Source organism: Acinonyx jubatus, chromosome A2 (assembly GCF_027475565.1).
Source record: "Acinonyx jubatus isolate Ajub_Pintada_27869175 chromosome A2, VMU_Ajub_asm_v1.0, whole genome shotgun sequence".
NCBI lineage: Eukaryota > Metazoa > Chordata > Mammalia > Carnivora > Felidae > Acinonyx > Acinonyx jubatus.
The window spans coordinates 125,880,773-125,900,330 of record NC_069383.1 but is presented as its reverse complement, the minus strand read 5'-3'; the positions used below and the strand labels follow the sequence as shown (position 1 = coordinate 125,900,330).

Genomic DNA, 19,558 nt, shown 5'->3' with positions numbered 1-19,558 from the left:
GAGCTCGTGAGTTCGAGCCCCATGTCGGTCTCTGTGCTGACAGTTCAGAGCCTGGAGCCTGCTTCAGATTCTGGGTCTCCCCCTCTCTCTGCCCCTCCCCTGCTCTCTCTCTCTCTCAAAAATAATTACTAAAAAAAAAAAAAAAACAAAAAAAAAACCAAAAAAACAAAACTTGGGGCTAATGTTAATAAGGGAATAAGGAAGGGGCTAAAGGAAACGGGGTAGGGAAGGCAGTTTTACTTCCAATGGGAGAAGCAGTCAAGGTTTCTCAGACAGGTGACAGAGCTGCTGTGATCCCAGTGAGACAAAGGCACCAACCAAGGGACCAGCTATGTGAAGCCAGGAGGCGACAAGAAATGGTAGCTGGCACCAAAGCCACAGACCACGCCAGCTTAGATCTTCACTAACCTGCTCTTCTGCCTGGAGCTGGTTATGATGACAGAAAGTCCTCCTATTTTTAAATTCAAGGTTAAAAGCCCTACAAATGGTAAAGTGCCCTTGTTATAAACCTTCCAAAAAACCATGAGGCTTTAGGTGCTCCAAAAATAAACTTGCTGGTGTCTTATGTTTCATGCTGCATCTCTGAAGCAGTAAATTAAAACTACTTTTGACTTGAGGCATTTTACAGCCTTTGAGCTACCTGGAGATCCACAGGGCTCTTCCCACATCAGAGCAGAGAATCACTCTTCCTGCAGAATTTTGGTAAATGCATGCCGGTGCCCTGATGACGGACACATTACACTGCAGAACTACCCTCTAGTGACCCAAGTGAGAAAGGCCAATCAGCAGCGAGCTGAGGATTCCTGTGCCAGTCATCTGATGCACCAGCACGTGGCAGCAAAGGTGGCCTGGAATCAGCTGGCGAAAAACCAAACCCTTTTTGCGGCATACCCTTTTCATAGCCCTGGCTCCTGATACGTGGTGTTTGCCATGCGATTTCTTAAAAATTAAATAACCAGCCACAGCACTAAGAGGAAATTGAAATCCTGTGACTGGAACAAGTGACAGGCACATTGATAAGCCTACAAGCGTTGTTTTGGACCCACCCAGAGCACTGTGCTGGAAACTGTCTCTATTTGATGAAGGTAAGCCAGCCGCCCAAGTTGAAAAAAAAAATTTTTTTTTTTTTACATTTATTTTTGAGGGGGGTGGGGTAGGGGCAGAAAGAGAGGGAGACACAGAATCCAAAACAGGCTCCAGGCTCTGAGCTGTCAGCACAGAGCCCGACATGGGACTCGAACCCACAAACTGTGAGATCATGACCTGACCTAAAGTCGGACCCTCAACCTGGGCGCCCCCAGACCCCTAGTTTTTAAAAGAGATTTGCTGGGCAGCAAGGGAAAGGCAATGGAAGTTAGGGAGCCCTGACAAAATTCCTATTTCGCTCCTGATCAGGATGTACATGTCATTATCCCGTTTCCAGATGAAAAAACTGAGGCCGTAAGAAGTCAATGAACTTGCCCAAGGAACGTACTACGGCCAAAACGTTAATCAAATTCATGTGGTTCCAAATCACATGACCTTTCTCCTCATCACGTTGCCTCACCCCGTCAATTATGTTCAATTCTTCTTTATTCCTGGAGTCATCACAGGACACAAGATTTTAGAAGGTCCTTCCTCAAACTTTTAGTTCCTAGAGAAGAGGAAGCTGAAGAATGTTGCATGAAATGAAGACTTGAGTTTCACTCAAAATCACCTCAGGTGAACATCCCGACAAGCAGGTTAAGAATCTCTTCTGAGGAGGAGTGGAGGGAGGGGCCGCAGGCACACCTCATACCTATACAAAGGCACCTATTCCTGCGTCTTGGGGGGGTCACATTCTTTCAAGCCTCTGGTTTCTACTCTGACAATTCCTACTGCACCAAATGCCTTTCTCTCCTTTACTCTGTACCAGCTCCTCCTCAGTGAAGTTCTCTGAGAAGAGAACCAGAACCACCATGCCACCACTGCACCCCAAAGCCTGCAGTGCTCAGGGCTCCCGGGACATTCCTAGCACGGTGGCAGTGTTCCCAGGCACCCTCTTCACTGCTCTGGGACTTCTCCAGGCAGTACCCAAGTTCAAGTCTCTTTCCTCTCCAGTACTTGGCATGTTGCCTTTGAGTTGCAAATTCAAACACATACCCACCGATCCTTCACCGGGTCCTGGGATAGAAACGGCAGCTGTCAAGATGAGGGACACTGGAGGGGTTCAGAGCAAGGGCTCTGGGTAATATGACATGTAGCTCCTATGTCCCCTTAGGAGGACATAAACATTGTGCCTTGGTCTCCTCATCACTAAATGGGATGAGGGTCTTGCTGTTGTCAGGGTAACAGGCAGAGAAGGTTAGGAGATGCTGATACCTGAGGGTAGCTGGGAACATAATGGAGGCTATGTTAGCATTCCCTCACTTCTGGTCCCCCTTACCCTGCTTCATTTCCTTCCAGGCACTCACTGTCCAGCCGACACATTATATACTTGGTTTGGCTTATCACTGGCTCTAACCTCCTAGGATAATAAGCCCATCAGGAAAGGAGGCTTGTTTACGTCTCTTGGGTGTAGTGGCACCAAGGCAGTAACTGGTACGCACAAGGCCTCAGATATTTCTTGAATGAATGAATGCACAAACTAACAAATGAACAAATGACTGAACTAACAAATCCTGACTGGCCAACTCATAGAGCATACAGTCTAGAAGACACCTGAGGAGGGGTGGCGCCTGGGTGGCTCAGTCGGTTAAGCGTCCGACTTCAGCTCAGGTCCTGATCTTGCCGTTCCTGAGTTTGAGCCCCACATCGGGCTCTGTGCTGACAGCTCAGAGCCTGGAGCCTGCTTCGGATTTTATGTCTCACTGTCTCTCTGCCCCACCCCCACTCACACTCAGTCTCTCTCAAAAATAAACATTAAAAAAAATAGAAGACACTTGAGGAACATTAACAAAACTGAAGACCTTGCAATGGCATTTGATGTCAATAACTACAGGGGTATTCCATTTTTTGTGTTAGTCGCCAAATAAAAGCAGCACATCAAGAGAATTCCTGGACATGAATTTATTGTTCATATCATACTAAGTGGCAAAGGAGTCCTCACCTCACACCCATACCTTATCTGTCCCCAGCCTCACCATTATTAATGCTGTGTGAACCCACACCCTCACCCAATGATGGAACTATGATTTAGCAGAGCCCTTTAAAAAGGACTAAAGCCTCTGTAAGAAAATCTACCACTCCAGTTGGCCAGCTGCCTAGCTTCAGGTTTCCCCAAAGGCTAGTCTTTGACTGATGAGGGGTCAGGGCCTTCCTACCCACAAGGAAGCATGGTGGAGGAAAGTAGGAGCCTCAATGTGTCCAAGGGGCAATGGCATCATTTCCCCTGGGGACCAAGAATGGGGGAGGAGGAGGACCCCCACCTCCCAAATTCCTCTCTGGACTCATACCTTTCAAAATGTCCCTCAAAAATTTCTTACAGTGCTTACTTTGTTCTCACCCTTAGCGTGCTGTAAATGAGTCTTCTTCCTGTTTTTTTCTGATTTACCTAGTAGTGGGCAATGTCAAGAAAACTTGTGCAGGAAGTAAAGACAAGATAAAGGTCCTGAGTTTTAGGATCACCATATTTACCTGTTCAACTTGCATGAAAACCCTAAATCAAAAAACATCATTTGACTCCATTCAATGTATGGACTCAGTTTTTAGAAACTCTATGTCTAAAAACTTGTATTTTTATAAAAGCTTTCCTCATAATTGAATTACAACGTTTCACCTCACGCCATGCATACCCACAATCTTGGTTCTACTGCAAACATTCTATATCATTTATAAATGCTCCGGAGCACTTCTTTTCCTATTTTTTAAAAAAGGTCTTTGCATTCCTTTCTTCTCAATATCCAGTGGTGAGAAAAGTGATTTATCACCTGCCATGGTCCGCTACTCAGTATTCCCACCATAAACCCTGGCTTTGTGACAAAACCCTTATCTTCAAACAGAGATACCATCCACCATTACTGCTTTCTGTATCAGCGTCCTTTTATTTAAGAATGACTCTTCGTTATAAATCCTTAAGCATATTAGTTGAAGACACATTCACAGCAAATGCCTTCAGTGAGGGGCAATCCAGCTCAAACCACATTCTCACTTCTAAGCAAGGGCAAAATCCCTAAGTAAACACGTTCCACAGAGACTGTGCGCTGAAGTACATTTTTCAAAGACCAATGCCATTTGGTTGCAGTCAGCTCTGGAGGGCTGCATACCTTTTCAATCAAAGCCACAGCTGCCGGAGGGTGAGCCCTGCCCTGGGGAGAAGGGCCTTGAGAACCCCATCCATCTCCAAGAGGTGGGCCCCACCTCATCAACAGACTCTGCTCCCAGGGTTCACTTCTAAGTCGGCTGGTTGGAACCCTGAGAGCAGAAGCCACGCCCTGAAAGTTGGGACGGTCACAAATGCTTCCCAAGTTCTGTTTGGTAAAGACAGACACATAGCTTCCTCTCTCACAGGGTCAGGCAACGCTGAGACCGGGTTAGGTTTGGTGAAAACGTCCCGGGCAATGCTTGTACTTGACGTGAGCAAGGGACAGCATGACTGTTCTCAGAAAATTAATTAGGCTTGTTGTTGACAGAATTTTGACACACACACACACACACACACACCTTAAAAATCACTTCATTTAGCATCTTACTTTTACACGTAAGCCAGCTGGACTGAAATGACTAGGATTCAGGTCCCTACAGTCATTCCACTATTTTCAAACTTGGTAATAAAATAAATAAATAAAATATCCAATCTGTTTACTCACAGCTATGTGTTTTCTAAGTTTTGACCCATTTAATGTGTGGTTCCATGGACTGATTCTCTTTCTCTTTTATCTCTCTTTCAAAAATTTTAATAAGCTCTTCCAATGTATCAAAGTTTATGTAGTCAGATTGCTAGTTATTAACTCAGTGTCTTGGAAATCCAATACTACGTTCTGTTCTAGTGGAGGAAAAAAGTAAAGAAGTCCTGGATCGAGGCGCCTGGGTGGCTCAGTCGGTTAAGCGTCTGACTTCAGCTCAGGTCATGATCTCACAGTCCGTGAGTCTGAGACCCACATAGGGCTCTGTGCTGACCGCTCAGAGCCTGGAGCCTGCTTCAGATTCTGTGTCTCCCTCTCTCTCTGCCCTTCCCCTGCTCATGCTCTGTCTCTGTCTCAAAAGTAAAAAATAAAATAAACATAAAAAAAAAAAAAAAAGAAGTCCTGGATCGATTAATCACAACGCTTAAAATATCATTAACTTCCATCTGCTCCTTCCAGTATGTTTCTCTTCCTCTTCCATGGGCCTCAAGACCTCGCATGGATGTCAGGGCATCAAGCTATCTGGTGATCTCTATGTGAACAACTTCCATAAATCACACTGTGCATTCCGTCTGTCAATAGAGCATATAACTCAACTACTGCTGGTTGCTTCACCAGTACAGGCACACCTGAGATCCTGGGAACGGTGAGACAGCAATACTGAAAAGGAGCACAACTGTCCAGAGAGAGCAAATAATTAGGTACTGACTGAAATAATCTGACCAACCCTAGAGGGGTCAAAGAGAAAGAAGCCTGATTTTCTAAGAGCGCCCTCCTCCCAACTTTCTAATAAAAATGCAGATTCCTTTCTGTATTTGGGAAAACTATATATAACTTGGATTTCACTAGTTTAAAAGGAAACTTGGGAAAACTTCTGGAGTTTTGGAAAGATTGTTTCTGGAGCTTTTGTGCTGGAGACCTTGGATAAATTAAGTAAATGTCACCAGCTCATTAGCAAAAGGGAGGTTTTCAGCTTTTCTTTTGTATCCCACAGTGTGCCCCAGGGACTATGGCTTATCTCAAATTCTACAGCAAGATACAGAGCTTGTTGACAGTTGGCTGGAAACCAGTGGTGGCTTGCGTAAGTGCTGATCAGTTTTGCTGGCCCCGAAAGCCTCTCTGAGGTCCTAAGTGACCATCCTGGCAGTACTACAAGACCCCAAAACTGATAGCTAGAGCCTTCTGTTGCCTGCGAACGACAGAGCATGTACAATGCACCTCAGGAATGATTGTTTTTATTATAAGGCATATAGCAAGTGACAATGCAATGTAGGGGACGAGGAGGAAAATGAGGGACAACAGCCTCTAAGATGAAATCTAACCACAGAGCCAAACCTATGTATCAGAAGCAACACTTTCTAGCCAACATCAGCCGACCATAGCCAGCAAACCAAATGTGGCTCACTGTCTGTTTTGTTTTTGTTTTTTAATAAAGTTTTATGGGAACGAGTCATGTTCATGTGTTTACATAATGTCTCTGGCTATTTTCACACTAAGAAGGCCAGGTTGAGTAGTTGCAACAGAGACTATGTGGCCCCCAAACCCCAAACATTCACTATGTGACCCTTGACAGAGAGTAAACCCTTTTCAGTGATAAAATGCAAATGTCCTGGGCCATGTTCTTTCATCCAAATCTATACAACCCTCCAAAAAACACCTTATGAGGCTTTATAAATGGCCAAAATCATATAAAATTGACCTCCCCATACACAGGGGTCATTACCACATTAACCCATGTTGTAACACTTAAAAAAAAAAAATCCTAGCAAATACTCAAGGGAGTTTTCACCACACTCAGGATAAGCTGTTCACTTCTGCCTTTTCACAAATGCAAACTTTTGGCTGCCAGGAAGAATATGTAGCTAGACTCCTGAGTACACCCTCTAGACATAAGTAGACTGTGGGCGACAAGAAGGCCTAAAATTAAAAGGGCAAATACTCTACATTCTAACATCACAGAGAAGTAACAGTTGCCAGGATTAATGAGCTGGCTCTAACCCTGTCCGATATTTGACACTCAGCCTGTAAAGGGAAAAAATGTCCAACATTAATTACCTTCTAGGGCTAAAGGCTGCCCTCCGAGTACATTCTAACTGCCGCTCTCAGAGCCTCTTGACTGCTAATCTCCTCAGCATCAAGAAAACCTGCCCCAGGACAGAAGGGCCTTCTTGGCTAAAGCTCTCCAAAGCTTCGAAAACCAAACTGAGTATTTGACCATGCTAATTAGGCAGCGAGAGGCTGGACAGCTAAGAAAGCTTTCTGAGCTCACTCTCCCTCCCCAACCCTTGGTTAAAAACCTAAATGAAATCACTGAGTTCAGTCAAGCAAGCACAATTTTATTTTCGCAAAACAGCCAAAAGGCAGCAGCCGATACTGACTCCACCTAAAAGAAGGGGATTTTTAAAACAAATTCAAGTTTTTCCCCTCCTCTAGACCATTGCTGTCTCTGGCAGTTCAGCCCTGTGCTCGACAATCGCTTCATTCACAACCAAGTCATACTAGGGCATGCCATCAAGTATAACTAACTGGGTTTTATACCTCTCGGTTCACGGAAGGGTTGTGGTAAGATGCCTCTTCTTTGAAGCGTAGTATGAGAGAGCAACGGCATGGTTTATGAAGAAAAAGTAAGTTCATATACAGAAAACCTCTCAGCTCGGAAGGATTTCATCTTTCAAATACTCGTGCTTCTGTGATTCAACATGATCGCCTAAGAACACAATGAACACAAACAGCATTGGACCGTACTTAAAAGGAAAAAGAGGGCTTTATAATTACACAGCTAAGTCTTCAGGAACCTGACAAAGAGCAAATACAATATGTGTGCAGTTCACCGATCACCAAGGTTCCTGCGACGTTCTGGAAAAGCCATGTCTGCATGAGCGACTGCAGTGTTAATACATCACACCTCCGAGCATCCCATTTCCAAGGCAAGTGTTCTTTCCAAAGTGACATCTGTGGCCGGCACAGCGATGCTACACACAAGAAAACGTTGTCCCTGGAACGCACATCTCATCTTTGGCTCCCAGAAATCAAACGTGGTAACTGTCTCAAGGAGAAACCTGAGAGGTGGCGGGCAAGTCACAGAGCAAACTCACCACCAAAGCTCATAATGTTTACCGTGGGGCCAAAATGCAATGTGTGTTTAAAAGACAAAGGGCTTACAGAAGCTCAAGAACATTTCAGGAAAAGGTCCAGAATGAAGAAACAGAAAAGCATTTGACAAGAACACGTGTTGGGGTGTGGGCAGCGCGCTGCGGCAAATGAGGCCTCAGCCAGTCCCCAAGTCTTCCACCTGTCAGATGACGGGATGGGAACAAGCCCCTCAGCGCTTCTTGTCTCTGTCTTCTCGTTATACAAGCAGGAGACGAAATGGACCAACCTCCAAGGATCCTCAGACTGCTTCTGTGGCTCTCCACTCATGTCACTCAAAACCAATTTTTATATAATAAGTCGGCAGTAACCCTCTCAACAAAATTATGTCTGGCTGCCAAGAATACTTACAAGGTCATGGAACCTGAAAGTCTGGATGAAATGTGACAGAAAGAGAGGTAAGGGGCAGTATGATGGGAAAGGGAGGGAGGGAAGAGCACGGGGAGAAAAACCCAGTGAAATCACCTTTAGTTCTTTTGCTGTCATTCTGCAAGGAAGATGTCCCTTTGAAGAAATGACACACACATGCACTGAAGTACACTGGGCTAAGGAATGGCCCACTTTCTGCCAAAGTCTTTCCTTTACCCTTCCTCCCCCCAAAACTGGGAAGTTCAGCTCTTCAGTTAAGAACTGGCGAACAAAGTCTAAGATGAGACAGATTAAAATAACACAGTTAGCAAACCTGACGGTGTTACCCACTGCCATTCAAAACTGAAGCAGATATGTAAGGACAGCCACCCACCTCAGTAAGTGCTAGAAGCTGAGCCAACTATCCTCAAGACCTGAGATGTATTTTGTCCCCACTGCCAATGCTCAAGTGAAGACAACTGGTGATCTCTCCAAGTTGCCCCGTGCCAAACATCAATGCCACAGATCTGAAGTTTTCGCAGCAAACTTTCGTGTGTTTTCTGAACGTAAAAATACATGATCCAAACTACAAAAATGTAGAGAAACAAGTTTTCAGGGTGATGCAAGTCAAATTCTAAGACCCCGCCAAAGAGTAAGAAATTTCTCTTTTTAAGACCATTTACTGGTCAGAATACAAGCATCAGCACCTACCACAAACTCCCAGAGATGCCTGCTGAAATCCTAAACCTTTAGCCTTTTCAAATTCTGCTTGATTCAACTCCCTGACTACTCTTGTTGACAGAAACCAATACCCATTTATCCTATGTCCTGCAAAAGTGAGACTTCACGGAATTGTTATCTGGTTGGTGTGGGTTACTATGCATTTAGTGATAGCTTTGAGAGTTATAAATAAAGAAGTCAAAGTCCTAGAGATTAGTGGAATTTTTAGAGAAAGAATCAAGAAACTGAATTATAACGAATACAAAAAAGTGAGGATAGAACCAAGCACAACACATACTCTCAAGATACTTATTTTCAAGGCCTCTATTAGTGTGGATTGCAAGGTTACCAAAGATACTCACTTTTGCTGACCTCACTTTAATCCACAGTGTGACGTGATGTTTCAGGACATGACTAAATTAGTACTTTCCTTAAATGGAGTCATTCACTCATTCCGGTTGATGCCTCATTCTATTAAAGGTCAATATTCACCCATTCATTCAAGCAAACAGGGTTTCCCTGCTTTCAAACTCCAAAAGAGACCTTAATAGAGTAACTTTCCAAAATCATCCTTACAGAAAGAACCCTGTGGAGAGCCGTGGAGAGCCAAGGAGAGCTTGAGTGGCCCCAGGGATTTGAATCAATTCTATGACTAACTTCTGCACTGAATGGGTCTCTGTACCAAGTTCTCTTCAAGCTCCCTGGATTCATTTACCCTTCAGACTGTAAAGTGAAAGAATGCACATAAACCCCACACAGAATCAGACATGTAGATGTTTATGAGATCTAGGAATAATAAATAACAACAGGAAGCAAACGTTTACACAACCTGCCTTGGAACTGAGAGAATCCAGGTTCATTAACTTCTCACCTCAGACAGCTTCCTTCTTTCCCCACCCTGTTCTTTGTTCCCAGGGAGGGCACTCTACAGAATAGGTCAGTGTGCTCCCTCCGCTCTGCTGGCTTAAGTCAATGGGGCACACCAGAGGAGAAGCAAGGGAGGGAAGACAAATGAGGCGTGGGTTATTTGTCCTTCCTCATGGGGTGGTCTCTAGACAGCAGCGTCCTTCCAGGGACCAGTGTTCCTGTCTGGGCAGTCCCTCTCCGCAGGGCCCCTTCCTTCTAGGATCTGGTAACTCCTTCCTGCCCTGCCCTGCTGGCCCAACTAGGTCACAGCACTGCTCTTAGCACAGGATCCTGCCCCACCTCTAGGCTTCCCCTACACCAGGGGTCAACAAATCAAGGCCCAGGAGCCAGATTCTGCCCAAAGTACGTTTTGGTTAATAAAGTTTTATTGGAAACCACAAGCATTCATTTCTGTGCTGTCTATGGCTGCTTTCTGCACTTAACAGCAGAGCAGTTGAAACAGAGGCCACATGGCCTCCAAAGCTGCAGATATTTACGATCTGGCTCTTTACAGAAAAATATGCCCCACACTCTTACCATACCCTTGAGAGTAACCCTTTAACTTATCTCTTTTGATTTATCTTAAGTTATGCTATCTATTTATTCCTGGGATATTGCATGATCGCCTTAATTACTCCTATGATGTAGTTTTAGGTACGGTAATTATTCCCATTTCATTCACAACAAAGAAGTTTAAAATTCATTTTGGAGGAAATACTTAGGTAAAAGAGAACGAAACGGGTTAAAAAAAAAAAAAAAGCCAAAAGCAGTTTACAGAGAGAGAGAGATTGATTGACTCATGGGTGAAGTGTTTAAAATTTGTCAATGCGTTAATGATCCACAGGATTTTCCCCTTTATTTAAAAGATAAATTAATAGCAGCCAAGAATCTAAGTTTGCTTTGGTGACTGATGAGGAATCTGCCCCCACTTGCCATTTCCTGCCATTTCCTTGCATTATATGCTTGGATATGAGACACATGAATACTTTGAGTGAACTGGAAAAGACTTTGCTACAGAATTCTTTCCTCATTCATGAAGGATGTCAAACAAGTTCATGGGCTCTTGATTGGTGAACAGAGAGAGCTACATGGTTAAACACAGGTCCCGGTGGGCAGCCCCCAACCCCTAGATTTTAGATACGAACTCTGTAATATGTGAATCCTGTCGAAAAACAGAAATCTTTCAAGGTACACTGAATTTGGAAGGCCCCACCCTGTGGGGTCTGAGACCAATAAACAGCTACCACTAGATAACAATAAATAGCCATCAATTCAAACTTCCAGTTACTTAGCACTTTAGATGTGCCAAGGCCTATACAAACACTCCATGTTCGTTTTCTCCATTTACTGAGGCCTACAAACTTAATTTTAAATGTACTACTATTACTTTCATTGTTGGGTGTGAGAAAATGAACGTTAATGGTATTGAGAACTCACCCCACTCTGTGAACGACAAAACTTAAAGTTTATAACCTGCCTTTCTGAAGGAGGCAGGCCAAAAATTGCCCCTGTATGAGAGGGGCTGTCACTCCAAGAGAAATAAGAAGCCTGCCTTTGATGATCTGACTATAGTAAGAGTACAAGTCAGAGATTATTTCATCAACCACTGCCATCACTGTTCTTGGAGCTCCTGGGAGTTTCAAACTATTATTGTGGTCCTGACCTTAAATGTCAGGTAGAGTGTTTGCTCTGGGGGTATATGCTCTTAGGTATGGAGCTAGTTTGGGAGGAGGCCATATTTACATTCACACTAAGCTTCCTCAGACCTATGTAGAAAAAGAGACAAGTTTCAAACCCCACTAGAGAAGCAAGGGTCGCAGATGAACTTATCCCAAGAAAGGAAGGTCCTTCCTGTCTCCCTAAATCACCGTCTATTGTTTCCCACATTATTTGGCACCTCATATGCAGGTCGACAGTGTGAACTCTTCCTACGGATGGGCATTTATCAAGTGGGAAAATGGAAAGCCCATTTTAGGACGGAGTTAGTCTTGGCTGAGGGAGAATAAGGATTTTGAGAGCTTTGTCTAGGACCCTACAAACATAGAAATTCTTAACAGGTTCATGGATGGGTTCCAAGGAGTCTGAGTCCCGTAAAATTGTGTGAGCGCACGCATGAAAGGAACGAGCAATGAGAAAGAATGAGAGAAGAGGAGGATGTGCATTTTTTGGCAAGAAGATCCAAAACTCTCATCACATCCTTATTGAGGGGTCTGTCTCCCCTGAACCACAAAGCATTACTGAGATGAGAGCTAACACAGTCCTTGTGCCTTGTGTGCAAATCAAGCTCACGAGGCATGCTGAGGTAGATGGGCAAACGTGTCAGCAGTTAGCTCCTCCTCCTCCTAAGCTGAGAGCATGTGCCATTACTCTTTGACTTAGGCGTTACCCACCATTTACTCACAATGACCCTGTGACATCACTAGTCCCCACAGAGTGGAATTCGACACAAATAGGAGAAGGCTGGACTGGACTCCATCCAAAAGGTTTAGTTACTGGGGCACCTGGGTGGCTCAGTTGGTTAAACGTCTGACTTTGGCTCAGGTCATGATCTCGCAGTCTGTGAGTTCGAGCCCCGCGATGGGCTCTGTGCTGACAGCTTAGAGCCTGGAGCCTGTTTTGGATTCTGTGTCTCCCTCTCACTCTGACCCTCCCCCATTCATGCTCTGTCTCTCTCTGTCTCAAAAATAAAAAAAATAAAAAAAATTTTAAAAAAGGTTTACTTACTCAAGTAACACCAGGGTCTTTTCTGTGGCCATTTTACCTACAAGGCAGTATCCTGACACACAGCCTAAGTCTCAAAATAGGGCTTTTATTTCATCTCGACCTCAGTCTGACTACACAAAGTGCACACGGACCTCCCCACGTACCCTATCTGTGGGTTTGCTAATTCCCCATAAACGACTGTGTTCTGTAATTGTTATTTTTCCAGAGACTGGTTTGAATTATATCTTGCTGCATAACAATGAAATTTACCTCAAACCAATTCAGAAATCCAATATGGCCGACTTTAGAGTATCCAGTCAACAACTTCAGAAGCAACACCCCAGAAGCAACCAGCCATGGGTTTTATTTCAGTAAAACGCCCTTTCTGGGGGGGCAGAAAGAGGATGAATTCTGGAGTCTGAGGTTGACCTAACTATACATTTTTAAGGTCAAACCTACTCCCATATACAGAACAGCCCTTGAAAAAGTAGAAGTGACGTAACTTTGGGATTCTTTTCAAGAGGTTTGTGTGCACACGCACACGTGTGTGTGTGTGTGTGTGTGTGTGTGTGTGTGTGTGTAGCTTTCTTCCACTCAGCTGAGTAGGCAAAGAGAACTTATGGTCTGCCAGAACTGTTTGCCAGTTTCCCCCAAATTTTAAAATAACAAAAACACTCTCTGTGCCATGACCATATGTCTTTACACATTTTTTTTTTTTTACCACAGAAACCCAATGCTGAACACCCAACAATGTTACATTAATCTTTGAATAAATGTGACTCTGCTTTTGGAAGATAAATCCTTCATGCTGGCTTTGGAGTTTGTGTGGTATGTCTGTGTGTGGGTGTGAATGTGTGAAAATCGAGCTCTATGTATTTTACTTGAAATCTTTCTGATTATAAAGAAATAATCTGCTCATGGTAGAAAATAAAACTGCAAAATTATATGAATGTATACAGTACACGTAGTTCTTGGGGTCCAAACCCTAGGACCAAAGGAAGTACATACGTACAAAGACATGCTTACAGGACTGTTTGCAGAGGCAAATGTTGCAAAATAATTGAAGGATCTGTCAATACATGTGCCAGAGAATAAGCTGAGGTTACATTCATATGATGAAATCACATGCGTCCATTAAAACCAATGACTTAAATCTGTATCTATTTATGGTATGGGCAGGACATACTGTTAAAGAAAGTAAAAAATGAGTACAGTAGGATTCCATTTGTGTAAAGACAATGATCTAAAAAAGAAAAATCCAACATCCCATATGCGTTGGTATGTTTCTATTTTTGTATAATGATGCAGAAGGCTGTGGAAGGATATGTGCCAGGCTGAAACACTGCTTACCTCACAGCAGAGTAGGAAAAGGAAAGAAAGGTAGGCAGAGAATGGTCTTTCTCATTTTAAAACTTCACTGGTTCAGGGGCACCTGGGTGGCTCAGTAGGTTGAGTGTCCGACTTTGGCTCAGGTCATGGTCTTGCCATTCATGAGTTCGAGCCCAATGTCAGGCTCTGTGCTGACCACTCAGAGCCTGGAGCCTCCTTCGGATTCTGTGTCTCCCTCTCTCTCTGCCTTCTCCCACTGGCACTCTGTGTCTCTGTCTCTCTCTGTCTCCCTCAAAAATAAAGATGAGAAAAATAAAAAAAATACAACTTCAATGGTTCAATGATTCGGGCAACTGCACATAACTTTACAATTGGGTGGTAGTATGTTCAATAAAAGATGTCTTTTTAAAGAGAGAGAGAAAAAGACAACTAAATATTTTAATAGAAAGATTTCGGAAGCCACCCCTTTCCACCCTCTGAAGTAGGCCACTGCTGAAAACTTGTATACAAATTTTGATCATTCCCCTTACCTACACTAAGTTTTTTTTTAATGCAATTCTTTATACTCAATATTAATATAAAATATACAAGTGACATATATGTCACAGATGTAGTTTTTTAATATGTGTATTCATTTAATGAGGCTTAAACATGTTTGCACTGGCATGGGTCTGGCTGGACAGAAAAGCGACAGAGCCAGATGGGGACTCATTAATGGCTAGATATGGCACTGAGCTGAGTCTCTGTGGTGTCTGCCGTAAAATGGAAACAAGACCCCCTGCTGTTGCAGGGCTGCGTGAAGGATACAAAATTCATCAGGATAACCAACTTCACTCCCCGACACACAACAGGTGCTCAACAAATGGAAACTTAAGAATGACTCAATGGTAACAACGTCACTGAGTACTTGCCATGTGCGAAGAACTCTTCTGAGGGCTTCTAAAAACTTAAGACCTATTAAATGATTGAAGCCACACACGTAACTTCTGAGATAGATGCCCTCACCCTCATTTTTCAGGCAAGAAAATGAAGGTTCCGAGAAGTTGGGTAACTTGCCCAAGGCTAACACAGCTAAGAGTACCAGAGCTGGGATTCAAACCCATGCAGCTAGTTTACTCTTACCCACTACAGACACTCTGCTGTTCAAATACTGCGGCTGTGGAAGGTCTTTAGAGAAGGTAAGTTCTATAGGACAATCTGTGTGTACCACGGAACAAGGGATACAGCCAAAACAGCCTCGAGCCAGCAGTCAATTTTCTCAGCACCAGTTCCCAGGCCTTTTCGTGTGGAGACATACATGTGCACTCGCTTGGATACCCCAAACTAGCCCCTCTATGACGTTCAGCACCCTCTGCCCATCTCTCCCCATGTGTCCAGCCAGTTATGCCCCACAAAGAAGCCCCGTTGCCCAGGAGCTTCTCTTCTCCCAGAAGTACTTGCAGCACTCAAAACAAAATTTAATCAAAGAGGAGGAGGAAATGCCACAAGTAAAATAGGACAAGGTAACCTCAAGGGCTCGACTCACCTGAACCACAGCGCTCTTCACTGAGTGGCCAACAGCATTTGCATCCCAGGTGCATGGCTCCGACCGTGAGTATCCCATTAGCTTATGAATGAATGAAGGGCCCCACAGCAGGCTCTGATCATGGGAGTCCCATGACCAGCCTATTAAACCTACAGGTGACCCTAATGTCATGAAAAAATAACTTCTTTCTAATCTCCAGAAACCAGGGATGTTTAGCAACGTGTCTACCACCACTTTTAGGACTCTCTTAAATTAAATCAAAATGGCATTTCTGTTTCCCCCAAGATCTAACAGACCTCAAGTTCTGGCAGTGTCTCGTTGGTGGTCTGTAACATTACACCATCAACAATTAGCTTTATGTTTTCACTTCCAGTGCCATGGCACTTCTTTTCTCTCCCTGACAAGGCCAGGACATTCCTTCCCTCTGTCTGGTGTGGTGAATGGGGGGGGGGGGGGTGGTGGGGAGAAGGACAGGGGAAAAAAAAAAGCATGCCATTTATAACCACAGAGTTTGCTTCAATGCTCTTAACAAGCAGAATCTGGCATCCCTGTGACAGGAGCATCTTCTTTGGTCACTACTGAACTTTGGGTGCCATGGGGTTAAAATGACAGAGGAGAGAAATAAGAGAAGAACCACCTTCTCCCAGGAAGAGGGTACTGTTTTCCAACAGACCGCTCCCACTCTGGAGCTGAACGTAAGCTCCTGACATGTTTTGCTCAATTAAGGCAACAGCTACATTTCTAGCAAAAGTCACCCAGTTTTATTTCGTGACTGGATGCTCTATTTAATGGTGTGTGTGCACATGTCTGTGCAAAGAAAATAAATGGAACCTGATTTAGAAGAAAAAGAAAAAATTATTATTAATAAAACCTCCTAGTTGTTGTTTGTTTTCTTGAAGTTCCTTCAAACATTTACTTTCAATCCGTCTACAGTTCTTCTGGTTTAGATTCTCGTGTTACTTACAGGACCTCCTTAAACCACGTTTCATGGCAGCTTCTCTAAAGGAGATACAAACATAATACTGCATTCTATTCTTAATATTGTACATTCTCATCCGGGTATCAAGCTAGGCAAAACGGTACATCAAATGCATTCAAAATCACCAAATGTCAATGAAAGTGGCTCATTATGCACAGAGCTTAGTATCATCCTTACAACCTCTGTAACACACATCACTTACTTTTAAAAATGTCCCTTTCAATGAACTCTGCCATTCCCCCCTGCCCAAAAGAAGAGAGAAACTGCACTGTTCTTGTTTTCTCCTTCTGAAACCTCTAACAAAAAGTTATGTTTTTGTTGTTGCTGTTTTCAAAGTAAACTTTCAGGATGAGGTTGCCTCCACCTTCCAGAGGGAACATTTCAGGTTTCAGCTGGCCGGCATATAAACGTACAAGCAAACGCCCGACTCACAGCAAATTTAGCTTCTTTTCTTGGCTCAAGTGTTCAAATGAAAAAATTAAGATAGCTGTTCTGTCTTATTACTCTTAGCATTCCAAAGCATAGGAATTCACGTTTTAAACTTTCTGTTAGCAGATGTTACTGGGAAACACGGCAGGAAATGTCTACTAAGAAATTTCTATCTGATGTCTTCATGTATATTAACATTCACACCGTTTTTAGCCTTTTATTCATTCTATGAGGACACTCATCTATTTCCAGCTTGTCACCTTCTTCTCATTAGTTCAGCGCAGAACACAAATCTCAAACGTCTCAGAAGAAAGGTTAACAGGAGAAAGGTAACATATATCTGTTTAGTCCAACAGGCTTCAAACATCACCTCCCTCATCAGATCCCTCCTGGGGAGTGGGACTGATGGTAAAGGAGCAGTGAAGACCATTCCCCAGGCCTTTCTTTAATGCTTCATTTATATTCCCCTCCAAAGAAGCCCTCAGAAAGTTCCACTGGGGTTTACTGCTTCACTGGCAAGTTGGTTTAATCAAGCAATTGTGGTAAAGGAATTATTTCCTGGAACATGTATGAAAATTCCATGGCAACGATAGTGGCTAAACTTTCATCTAAGAAAACTGCACACTTGAAAAAGAAGTAAGTGAAGGCATCTTCCAGAACTTGCTGGAAGTTGCTATCAATTTTATGTTCCTAAAATGGGGCCCTTTAGGAAGACAAGACCAAGGCCAGCGAGACAGAAGACAAAGATGACCAGAGTTATTTATTATACAAACAGGATAGTAAAGACTTCAGCCTCATAAGCAAAAAACACATACAAACAAACAAGCTAACTTTACTGCACATAAATTTAATTAACTGGAGGTAACACAGTTTTACTAAATCTTATTGCTAAACATGACTAATAAGAAAAAGGGTTTACTTAGGGGCACCTGGGTGGCTCAGTTGGTTAAGCTTCTGACTCAGGCTCAGGTCTTGAACTGGTGGCTCGTGAGTTTGAGCCCAATGGCCTCTGTGCTGACAGCTCGGAGCCTGGAGCCTGCTTCAGATTCTGTGTCTCCCTCTCTCTCTGCCCCTCCCCCACTCCAACACTCACTCTCTCTCTCTCTCTCTTTCTCTCTCTCTCAAAAATAAAAAAATAAAAGTAAATTTTTTAAAAAAGGGTTTACCTAAAACATAAAGATTACAATTCATAAATGCTGTAGAGTTTTCCTTAACTTTAGTTTATAATACCTAATGTGTTATACCAAAAATTGAACTCTTTATTTTTTTAGGCTATCTTTATATTTATCTTTTAAAAAAAGGTGGGGGCAAAACAGGGCTTCTTCACGATTTTCCTCTGGCAAGCCAATTTACTCCCTTGTTTCCAAATAAAGGAACTCTACTCCTAAATCCCCCTGGCACTGACAGCGAGGTCTATTTTAAGCCACTGCTATTCTGGGATAGACAACTGGCAGATTCCACCTGTCTGAAGGAGGTGTTGTCAAAGTCTCCAATTCCACGGAGACCTCATGACATAGTGTCACCTGCCTCTAATGCTTCTAATGTTAGACCTCCTGCAGTTTTACCCTCAGAAGTGGATCGTGTGACTTGAAAATCTATTTCCAACTCAGGAAATGGATATTTACTGGTTGAATACTCTGCAGCAGACGCAGTGGTAGGTCCCAGGAACACAGCAAATACACAGCTCTATCAATGTGTCTCCCATCCCGGGTGCTTATCCTCACACGGGACTCTCCTTGGTCCTTCATTAATGACCTATGAACGTCACAGGGACACCTGACCAGTAGGGTCTAACAAATGCTGAATTGAGAAGCCTATCTGGGTACAGCTTACCCACTTCTCCATAGACTCTGGAAGGCAATGATGACCCCTACCACACGAAGCATCCACCCTGAACATCAGTGAGACACAAATCTCATCAGAGAGATGACCCTGCACATGAAAGCTTCACTCTTAGAAACAAGTTAGGCTTCCACAGGCTGAACTTAGGTCCCTGTGTGGTACGTCTATTATATTATGACACAAGTGACCACTAATGCCATCTGTCTGCTGGTGGGCATGCACAGCCTGTGAACTTTGCCTCAGGCAAGAACTTTGTAAGGGGAAAGTTGATAGGTAATGAGACTTATTTTTGCAAATATGGTCATACATTCTAATGTCACATTTGATTCCATTCTTCTTGTAAGAGCTGAGACTTAGGCATGCTTTCAGCAAATCTGACAGATTCCAAGGGATAATATCCGAAAAACACATCTGCGATCAACATGGAAGTTATCAACATGCTCTGTCCTCCAGAGCAGAAGGTTTTTAAATGGCTGGTCACTGCCCTTTAGTGAGCCATGCCATCAACTTGGTGGGTGGCAAAGAGCATGAAAAAAAGACAAGAATAAAACAGAAATACCAGACTGCTGCGTCTAGTCAAGTATCTCTCATCAACATTTTTTCAATTTTTGTGCATATGCACCAGGACCCACTCTCACTTGTTTTTACATAAAACCTATTTCTTACTGTCGGTCTTTGGAAGAGCAGTCTCCACAAGCTGTTCCAGGTGTTTGCATTACTGAAGTGTAGGTGACACAGCGTTACATTAATTGCAGGTGTACAACATAGTGATTCTCTGATAAAGCTATACATTATGCCGTGCTAACCCCAAAGTAGCTACCTTCT

General features: G+C 43.4%; 1 protein-coding gene across 2 annotated transcripts in view; it reads right to left on the bottom strand.

Moving 5' to 3' along the window:
• PDZRN3 (PDZ domain containing ring finger 3) overlaps positions 1 to 19,558 on the bottom strand; it is a 239,239-nt gene that overhangs the window by 181,633 nt on the left and 38,048 nt on the right. The window contains exon 1 of one of the 2 annotated variants that reach the window (XM_053219054.1): positions 641 to 14,723. The exons of the other annotated variant lie outside the window; for it this stretch is intronic. The gene's annotated coding sequence lies outside the window, so the exon portion shown is untranslated. Of the gene's footprint in view, positions 1 to 640; positions 14,724 to 19,558 lie in introns of those variants that run through there. 2 annotated transcript variants of the gene reach the window in all.